The 10,815-nt window shown below is 35.5% G+C and overlaps 1 pseudogene; it reads left to right on the top strand.

The window, feature by feature from the left end:
- The first annotated feature begins 3,034 nt into the window (after positions 1-3,034).
- On the top strand, positions 3,035-9,831 carry LOC124934994 (annotated as a pseudogene).
- The last annotated feature ends 984 nt before the right edge of the window (positions 9,832-10,815 follow it).

The raw sequence follows: 10,815 nt of genomic DNA, 5'->3' as shown, positions 1-10,815 counted from the left end.
AGGTGTTGGAGTTCTTCTCCAATGCTTCCATGCTTGACGACGATCTCATGGTCTCCATCATCAACGATACCACCATAATTCAAATCTCCGAAGATACCATTGCTGAAATGTTCAATCTCCCGACTGAGGGATTTTTGGATTTTTCCCCCCAGGTGAACGGAATGCATGATGAGTATGTTGACCTCTTCTCCATTTTTGAAACTCCGGTTCAAAACAACGGCCTCAAAGCCCAACTTTCCCCTCACATTCAACTACTTCATGAGATCGTCAACCGATCTATTCTGTGTTAGGTTCCAAATCAGAACTACACCAAAAAGGCCTTCGATACGATGACTTATATCGTAAGCCCGACTCCAATCAACTGGTCCTCGGTCATTTTTGAAAACCTGAAAACAATGGTCGTAACCAAGAGAAGACTCGGTTATGCTCCTCAGTTAAGTCGAATCATTCGATCAACCGATCCAAGTATTCGATTGTGTTCACCGATGAATCCATCGAATGTCCTCACCAAGGAATCGGCGGAAGAGAAGATGACCAGGATGATTAATAGGCTGATTCACTAGGTTCTTTCTGGAACGGTCTCCTTATTACACCGTTCATGCTTTTCCAACCGATGTCACATCGGTTTTATCTTTATTATGTCAGTCAACGCCGGTTTTATCTTCAATATATCAATGTATCTCTTTTCTTATAAATAAAAATCTTTGACCGATTCCATTATTACTTATCAAATTTTACCGCTTAAAGTTGCCGCCAACAGTTTTGGAGGGAAACTTTGGCGCCTTTATCTTGATGTGACAACTTACATCTTTCAATGCGTCGGTTCAAATTTTTAGACGCGTCCCACGCGGTCTATAAATACATCACACTTCTTCACAAATTCACTTTTACGCTCTCTGCTTTCTGTCTCTTGCAATCACTCTCAAAACATTCAAGCTTTCGATCAAACTTCTAACACTAAAAATGGGTCGTGATTCCGCTCTTTTTGTCCACATCGTGCAAGTCAATTTCGAGAAAATTCGAAACAATGGTTCGGAAGAAGCTCGATACGTCGTAGGACTAATCTCAGCCTCGGGTCTGGAGAACTTTCTGAACGGCCCGTTCGTCATCTATCAGGAGGCGGTGATAGAGTTCTTCACAAATGCAACATTAAATGACGAAACCATCTCATCAACAGTCGGTGGACAATCCTTTGAGGTCACAAAAGACCTACTTGCTGAAGTTTTTCAATTGCCAACAGAGCGTCATGATTTCACTGAAGATGGAAATGCAGATGAAACCCTGGCAGTTTGTTTTGACATATCCTGCATCAGCGAACCGTTAGTGGTTTCCGGAATACATGCCGCTATGCGACAACATATCAAAGTCAATTCAGGCAAGGGGAGGTAACTTTGATAGCCTCACCAGTCTCAAGATTGAAACAATGGCCGCAATCGTCAAAGGAGAAAAGATCAACTGGGCCGAGGTGATGTTCTCCAACCTATGCGAGATGGTGGATCCTATTTCCAACCGATCTCAGGGATATGCTATCCCACTCGGTAAATTGCTCCTCCATCTTCACGTCCAGACCGGTCCAGGAATTTTCCTCCCAAGCAGCAAGATAGTGAAATCCGTTCACTTCACGAAAACCGGCAAGACAAAGATCTCGGCAGTTAAGCAGCCAAGGACTCAGATCAGGAAAACCCAACCGAAGAAGAAGAGGGCTCCGGTGGCAGAAGAAACCGGAAGCGAAAGGATGAAATCCGCCCCTTAAGCATCCGGCTTAGTGGATGTTCAAACACATGCTCCAAACCCGATTATCTCCGCGGCCAGCATTTCTAGCCGCTCCAAGGACGGTTCAGCACATCAAGTAAACACCTCTTCTAAGTCTCCTAACAAAGAAACCGAGAAAGATCGGTCAGACAATGTTGATAACACAAGTAGTAAAGGGAAGGAGAAACTAGTTGATTATGCGGATGACGATGAAAGACATCTAGTGGTGAATGATGAAAATGAAATCGGTCCGGACGGACAACCGGAAAATGTGGAAGACGTACTGAAAGATATGGGGGATGCTTTTATTCCCAAAGTCATAAAACAACTCACTATGAAGGCGCACGAACGAAGCAACTTCTTTTATGAATGGGCTTCTATGAGAGCGGAAATCGGATTCGCCGATATGATTCCAAACTGTCCCGTCCATCTGAAGTGGAAAATGCTGGTGGAACTTGAAAATTCGGTTTTTGATCTAGCAAAAACAAGGAATGTTGCGGTTGCTCTAAAGAGGGGACTGCTCGTGAAAATTCACGCCAGGTTAATAGAGTTCACCCAGTCCATTCTCAGCATACAACAACAACCACCAAATGACATGACTGTCATTGATCAGATGGTGCTAGAGGCACTACAGAAATCGGCTCAGGAAATGGAAGACACAATAACGCGGCTGGAATCAGAAACCGGTCAGGAAGATGAAGTTCCCCACCCCTCTCGATCAGATCTTAATGATGAGGATAGAGCGTAAAGGTTAGAGCCTGACGCCAGTCGACCTTCAAAGAAAGTCAGCGCTTCTTCTCCACCAAAGTCCCTGGCCAGGACTTCTTCAAGTAAGTCTTCTGAACACTAACACCTTGACATTGAGATGGATAATCTGGTGTCCGGTCAGAATGATCCTCCACGCAACGATCCTCCGGTGGAGTCTGCCATGTCTAAAGAAATGATCAAAGCATGCTTCGAGGAATTTTTCCGAGATGCTATTGCACCGTGGATGGAGAAGATAGAGGAACAAACACAAACATCACAAAACCGGTTGATCGAGTCTACGACCCAGCGGCTTGACTCGACAGATCAAAAGATTGCAACACTTGAAGCAGGAAGTGCCCAAACCGACTCTTCTTTAAAAACGGTTTCGGCACAACTTGAAGAGCTGATAGCGGCTAAGTTAGCAGTCGATGAAGCACACAACATCAAAGACAATGAATTAGTAGCTTTGAAACTTCAAGAAGAATAAAATGAAAGACTGCGGGTCTTGAAGGAAAGAGAACGGGCGGACGTAGAAATGGCCCAAAAGGTTAATGAAGAGGAAAATGCAAATCCGGATTTAACGGAACAGACTACATATCCGGCTATTCATACAACGCGCAGTGAAACGAAAAAAGAGAAAGGTAGCAGCGAAAAAGGCTCAACAGTTGCTGGACGATTGCACGAATCTAATTAGTGTATCACCGGTCAACTTGGAACATTCGGATTCCGATGAAAATGTGGAAGATGTTCCACCACTGCAGAAAAGACCGCGAGTTGTTCCAATTAATGTGATGCGACTACAGTCAATTCCTCAAGGTCCCTTCCTTCGCCGCTCTCCGACCTATCAAGCACCTCCTGCTCCTCCAATACGGCGTTCGGCGACAACCGATTTCTCGTGCAATCGAGCATCATCATCCAGACCGGGTTACGATCCGTGCACTCCAGGAAAAGGACTAATGTCTGAATATCTCCAGGACATCGTATACAGGGACAACAAGAAAAACGATAAGAAGAAGGATTAAAATTCTATCTACCTGTTTTATGTCTACTTCGGTTTATCCTATGTTTAACTTATGATTATTTCTATATATCTAAAGTATTTTTGCAAAACCGGTGTATCTACTCAACGTACTTTTGCAAAACCGGCATATTTCCTACTTGCATGGTTTTAAATATTTTAAATAAAATAATCAAAAAGGGAGAAATTGATAGATAAAATTTTTCTCACAACAACAAAAGACCACCGGACGCATGATTTTGAATAATTTAAATAAAATAATCAAAAAGGGAGAAATTGTTAGATAAAATTGACCAGTTAAATAAGAGCTTAACTTAACAAACTTATTGTGCAGGAACGGTCAAGAACTTCGAACGGTCAAGAATCACAACCGGCCAAATAATCAAACCGGCTAGAAGAAGCAATATCTAAAACCTGAAGCCATCATGTTGAAATGAACAACCGGTTAACATGACCAGTTAGAATGAAGTATTCAATCCAAATCCAAAGAACAAATTCAACGAGAAGGCTATTTAGAGAAAGAAGTCAAGAATATCAAATTGAGAACAGTGTACAAATTGGTGCAAACAGACACTTTGGGTATATACAGAAGATGACATCAAAGGATCAGACTGTGATATTTCCATATTGGTACAAGTCTGATGATATGCTGCAGGCTGCAGAAGATTACTTGAAGAAACAGTTACCATTTTAGTATAAGTCAAAGGAGCAACCTCCCAGGTGCAATCAACTATCCAACCGACAGTTGCCATAATCAAACAAAGACAAATTAAAGTCGGTCTGCTCCATGCCTTGGAAGTTTAAACAACATTTAATGCTATGCTGATCCTCTGCTCAACCAATCAGATTCAAGAATTACTCTGAAAGTATCCGTTGAAGAAATGTGACCGTTGGCACATTTCACCTATAAAAGGAGAAGCTGAAGAAGCAAGAAGGACACATGAGACAACAACGATTTGAAATTATCTAAGTGATCAAAGTCCTTATCTCTCTAAGATTCAAAGCTTGAGTGTGCTTGAGAAGTATATTACAATTATTGTGAGAATTGTACGAGTGATTATCGAGTAGTAAATAAGACTCGATCGTGTACTGTTTTGTGTATTCCTTAGTGAATATCCTTCTCGTGGTTTAAGAAGAAGGAGTGACATAAGAGTTTTATCTCCGAACATCCATAAAAACATGTCTCATACTTTACCTTCTGCCGGTTCTATATTCTAACCGACTCATACCAATCTAACCGCCTCACTAACCTTCAAACCGATATTCTCCAAATCCTATCTCTATTCATCCTATGTGTGTGTTGCTTCAACCTGAAACAAACCACTTCCGCACTTGAACTCGGTTCAAGAGTTTGTGACAGCTTGTGCAGTATTGAAACCGGTGTTAATTCTTAACCGAATTAGCACCAACCGTTGGGTGTTGTCAGAAAGTATTCTTCGGTCGGACCCCGGTCCGCCATCGCCAATCTAGATCCTAACAAAAGAGATTAACATATTTTTGATAAAATTATTTAAAAGGTATTGATATATAATAATAATATAATAAATAGTAATTTAAAATAAATAATATTTTAATATTTTGGATAATGAATTGCGTGATGTGATTGATGAAAGGGAGTGAAAAAATATTTGAGTGGGTTGAGTTATTTAAATAACCCCAACCGAACAAGGCCATAGTAAACAAATTAAACAAGATCCAAAATATATAATGACTTAAATATATATAAATATTAGTTTGTTTTTAACTTTATAAATATATGAATAAATAAAATACTATGATAAATCTCAAAAATAGATTTCAGTAAAAAAAATTTAAAAATGGGCTGCCATCTTATTTGATAAAATAGTCTAAAATTTAAAATTCAAATAATAATTTGAAATATGCTATGAATAATAAATATTTAATATAGTTCATTCAATTAGGGTGAGAAAATTATCGATATTATAAATATATCAAAAATACGCAATATATTGAAATATCGATTTTTAAGATATATAAAAAAAAAGTAAGTATGATACCATAAGTATGATACCGATACCAAAATTATTGTTACAATAAAAGTATCAGATTTTTAAAATTTTGATATATCGAGATATACTGAAATACCTAAATAATATTTATAAATTAAAATATATAAAATACTTATAAGAAAATAATTAATTATTTGATATTAATTTAATTATAAATATATATATTTTTTAATAATATCAAAATATAATTATATTGAAATATTATTCAATTAGGTAAGATAATTTTTTTAAGTTAATAATTTTCTAGGTATCAAATGTATAACATCGATACCGTACCGAAATTAAGGTATACCGAAATCAAGGTAAGATAAATGTATGAATTTTTTGTATACCGAAATTAAGGTAAGATAAAATACATAAATTTTTTGTATACCCATATCTTTAATAAGATATAATGTATGGATACACTACAACAAAAACTATTTTTGGCGACCCTTATATGCCAACGCATATTAAGCGTGGCTAAAAATAAAAAAAATAAAACTTTTGCCAACCTTTAAACATATCACAGCCTTTATTAATTTTATTTTATATAAATACTTTGACAACTTAATAATTTAACTATTCTATATTTTAATATTTTTATGTTTTATTTTTTAACTTTATAAATATTTTATTTCATTATTTAATTTTTTAAATTAAATTTGACTTATAATTTTATTAACCTTAAAAATTAATTATTAATTTTATTAATATTAAAATTTAATTATTAACTTTTTATAATATAATTATTAATTTTTTTTATTAACATCTGTAATTTAATTAATTATTATTTAAATTTAATTAAATTAAAAGTAAATATAATATAAATTAAATATTATATTAAATTTATGAATAAAATTTTAACCTATATATTTTTAAATAAGAAACTAGTACAGTGGCCTAATTTGTTTTGTCTCTTAAAAGCTAATGACTCTGAGTCATGGACTCCGCATTCCACCTAAACGGAAGTCGCTCACTCTGAGTTTAGCTTAAACGGTTCAATTTTTCTCCTAGGGTTTCGACGAGGTTGTATTCTATCTATGGCGTCCGAGAATTTGGTAGGAAAGTCGACTGAGACGGCGCTGGTGACAACCATCGTCAATTTGGATGAAGAACCGAAGATAGCCGGAGTTTAGCTCCTACTCATGCTTTACTCAGTATCTGCAAGTCTCTAGTCGCCGGTGGCGTTGCTGGAGGAGTGTAAGTTCTTTCCCCCCTCTTTCCTGTTCGTTTTCTGGTTTTCCCCATCGATGCAAGCAATGATTATCTTTTTTTTAAATATGATTTCGAGTGAAGATTATGGATATTGAACATCAGCAAAAATGAAAATTGAGTTTGATTCTTTGGTTGTGCTTTAAATCAACTCTGGAGGGTGATATGAATAGGTTCCACGTTGTTCATAGATGAGAGTATCAACTTGATGTATTCAATCTTTGAATTCCTGCAGCAATTGACCTTATCCTTATCCTTATATATAACCTGATCTCTACCTCCGGATTATATGTGGATTGTATTTCTCTCATTGATCTGCAATATGTATTCACAAAATCAAAGACTATTATGCTCTTCTCCTTTTTGTCAATTGAGTGATTCACACACTAATAAATGTCCATAAGTTTGAACTTTTTCATACATTTTCAACTCAATAATGATTTCTTGAGACAGTTGTTTATAGCTTTCTGCAATTCGAATCTATCTATATATTATAAAACATGTGATCTTTAGTTAGTAAGTGTTGATGATACTCCAGTTCTATTGATTGATTTGCATGAAGTCAGATGCCTTGTTTCAATATTGATGTAACAAGGTAAGGTCATTTCAATCCCTTGGTGAGGAGGCCCTGATCCACTCACTCAACGAGGTAGACAGAACATTCCCATTACTAAATTCACCTCCCTGAATCATAGGGTATCTAATTGCATTAAAAAATTACAGACACAAGTTTCGACCCTGATATGTGATCACAAGCAGTTGAAGAAGTTGGATGCTATAAGTTCGAGCTCAATGTTGTTTACTTTGAGTGTTAATTCATTCACTGAAGTTAAGAAACTTGGGGGTAGAAAGTCTTGTTCATTCTAGACTACCTTTCAGGGAAGATGTTGCGGTTATCATGTATACCAGTGACAGTACAGGTCTACCAAAGGTGTGACATTACTTATATTATGTATTCTTCACTAAGATCTTATTCTTATGTTCTTGTATGATGTTCATAAATCATGCTTCCTTTTGCTTGAACATGTCTTCAACTCTTATATGTAGGGAGTCATGGTAACTCATGGAAACATTGTAGCTACTGCAGCTGTAGTTATGACATTGATTCCAAACTTGGGAGAACATTATGTTTACTTGGCGTATTGCCTCTGGCTCATGTTTTCGAGTTGGCAGCAGAGGTATCAGTATAAGTTGTCTTCCTAACTGAACTGTTCAGATATTCTTTATTTCCCGTCTGTGATATTGGCTGCTGGCTGCTCAATTGGCTATGATTCACCATAGACTTTGACAAACACTTCTAATAAAACCAAGAAAGAGACCAAGGGAGATGCATCTGCCTTGAAGTCTACCATCATGTCAGTAGTTCCATCCATTCTAGATTGCGCTAGAGAAGGAGTTTCAAAGACGGTCTGATAACTTAATTTTTTGAAGATAACTTATTATTTTTATGAAATTTTAGAAATGAAGCAATTACATCCTTCAATAAATATACACTCTCGTAGGTTGAGGCGAAAGGTGGTTTTGCAAAGAAATGTTTTCAGATTGCGTATAGTAGACAACTAGCTGCTGCAAATGGAAAATGGTTTGGAGCCCGTGGACTAGAGAGAGATATGTTGGATATCATTGTTTTCAAAAAGATACGAAGCTTTCTTGGAGGAGAGATCAGATTCATGATATGTGGCGGAGCACCTTTATCTGCTGAGACACAGAGATTTATTAACATCTGCATGGGGTAAACATTCTAATATCCAACTTGTTATCTTTCTCTGGAAAGAAAATATAACATAATACTTGTTATCCAAGATATCTTTACACCTAGAACCAGAATGAGATTAATTGGCCCATTTGGAAACACTTTTGGTGTTTGAATTTAAATTCGGATACAAATGAGAAACCATCAATGAATTTTTGCTCTTTGTTTGCAATACAGATGAGATACATTGACAACAAAAAATGTGTTTCCAAAGGGGCCACTGTCTGATTGCATTGTTAGACCTTCTTTCATTGTGTATTTAAAACCTGCTAGCATATCCATGGTTAATTTATCACGGTTTCTTGCCATGTTCTTTCAAAGCACCTATTGGACAAGGCTACGGCTTGACGGAGACTTGTGCTGGAGGTGCTTTTACAGAGTGGGATGACAACTCTATTGGACATGTTGGACCACCACTTCCTTATTGTTATAGCAAGATATGTTGTTTTTATAATCTTTTCATTCTTTTTCATCTTAATGAAATGACTTTAAAATGGATGAAAGACATTGATATTAGTTAGTACAAGGAATTCTTTTTTATGTCTGTGAAATGAATTTAAGATGAGTCAATTTTCTATGATCTTACTTACAGCTTGCACCAAAGTATTTTGTGAGAAGCATAAATTATTCTCCACGAAAGGGATGTTCATGTTTCTACAGATACGATTTCAGATAATTTGTCTAGTAATTCTGTTAAGGTAGTGTTTTCAAAACATATTATATACTTTACTGAAATGAAATAGAAAGTTCTTTGTTATCTAAGATATATATCTTTTTTACTCAGCCTCATGCCGTTTATGTGTCGAAGCATGCTTTCTGGTGTGTTTATATCAAGATAATGAATGTCTTGTTTTAATGATGGTTTATATTAGATTAGTATTGTTATGAAAAAGTTGTTGATTTGGGGATATTTATTAGGGTTGTTGATTACTAATGGGATGGTTCACTCTTCGCCACTGTTGGTTCTCAACTAGACATATGGGACCCCAATAGGTATTAATCTTTTTTTCCCTTTCATCGAGCATTTGAATGATGTGGAGTTTGAATTGATGTAAATAGGTCTCAGCCAGTAAGGTTTGAGTGGGATAATGACACTGTTATATCAGTTCGATTAAACCCTGGAGAATCAAATGTTTTGGCAACATCAAGAAGGTATGTATTTTTAGATGAATGATTTAAAATGTGTATTGATTGAACCATAGTCTTATAATTTATGTTGGTCAAATAGAATTGTTGGTTCATTAATTTAATTTAATTTTGGGTTTGGTGACTGTTGCATTGTGTTATATATGATTTGCAGATGTCATTATCAGCTAGGAAACTCATCAGGATGGTAATTTTAGAAAACTTGTTTTCAATAGTTTTTATTTTTGTTAAATTGAAAGGCCCGATTCTTTGTAGCACATTTTATTATTTATTTCTGAAGAGATGATTCTCTATGGATAGAGATACTACTTAAGTCATTAAACATGATTGGTTGCATTTGAAATTGCATAATTCCTACATTCTTTGTATCTACATAACTTATTGTCATGTGTATTTTCTAGACTCTTAAGGTTCTTGTCTTTTTATCCTTGTCTCAGATAAATATGACTTGAATATTTCTGTTGCAGATTAGAACAAATTATGAACATCACAGCTGTAAGTGCAATATTTAGATAGATTTATTTGAACTTGTTAATATTTGTCGGGTGATTAATGATTCATCTTTGTTTATCTAATAACTCCATTAATGTTTATTGGTTTGGTTGGTGAGCTGCTTTCCGACAAGAATAGTGATCATCACAAATGTTCTTTACATACAAAGCCAGAGTTCACTCGAAGTTGACGGGAACTTAATGTTTTATTTATTTGAACATTAGAATATTTGGTAATTAATATTTATTTATTTTACTATGATATTATTTTATGAGAAATTATTGTTGAGAAAATTTATGTTTTTTTGTTATTATTTAAATTGTCAATAATGAATAGGAAATGATATTTTAAATGTTTTTAATGATTATTAAATTTAAAACAAAAATACAAATAAAAATACAAACAAAAATTAGAAAGTAAAATTGTTAAAAATTAAATGGGGTTTTGGCGACGCTTAGATTAATATTACCGACGCTTAAATAAGCGTTGTTATAACTTGCGCCGACCCTGCTTATGGCGACGCAAGAATAAGGGTCGGTGATATTTTTGGCGACGCTTTTAAGGGTTGGCAGAAGTCTTTTTAAGGGTCGCCGTAGGTCTTTTTTGTTGTAGTGATAAAATATTAAGATATACCGTATCGATCCATTTAACTCAAACTAAGGTATGAGCTTTATTTTTATAAC

Source organism: Impatiens glandulifera, chromosome 4 (assembly GCF_907164915.1).
Source record: "Impatiens glandulifera chromosome 4, dImpGla2.1, whole genome shotgun sequence".
Classification (NCBI taxonomy): domain Eukaryota; kingdom Viridiplantae; phylum Streptophyta; class Magnoliopsida; order Ericales; family Balsaminaceae; genus Impatiens; species Impatiens glandulifera.
The sequence above is the reverse complement of the archived record's forward strand: the minus strand, read 5'-3'. Positions and strand labels throughout refer to the sequence as shown.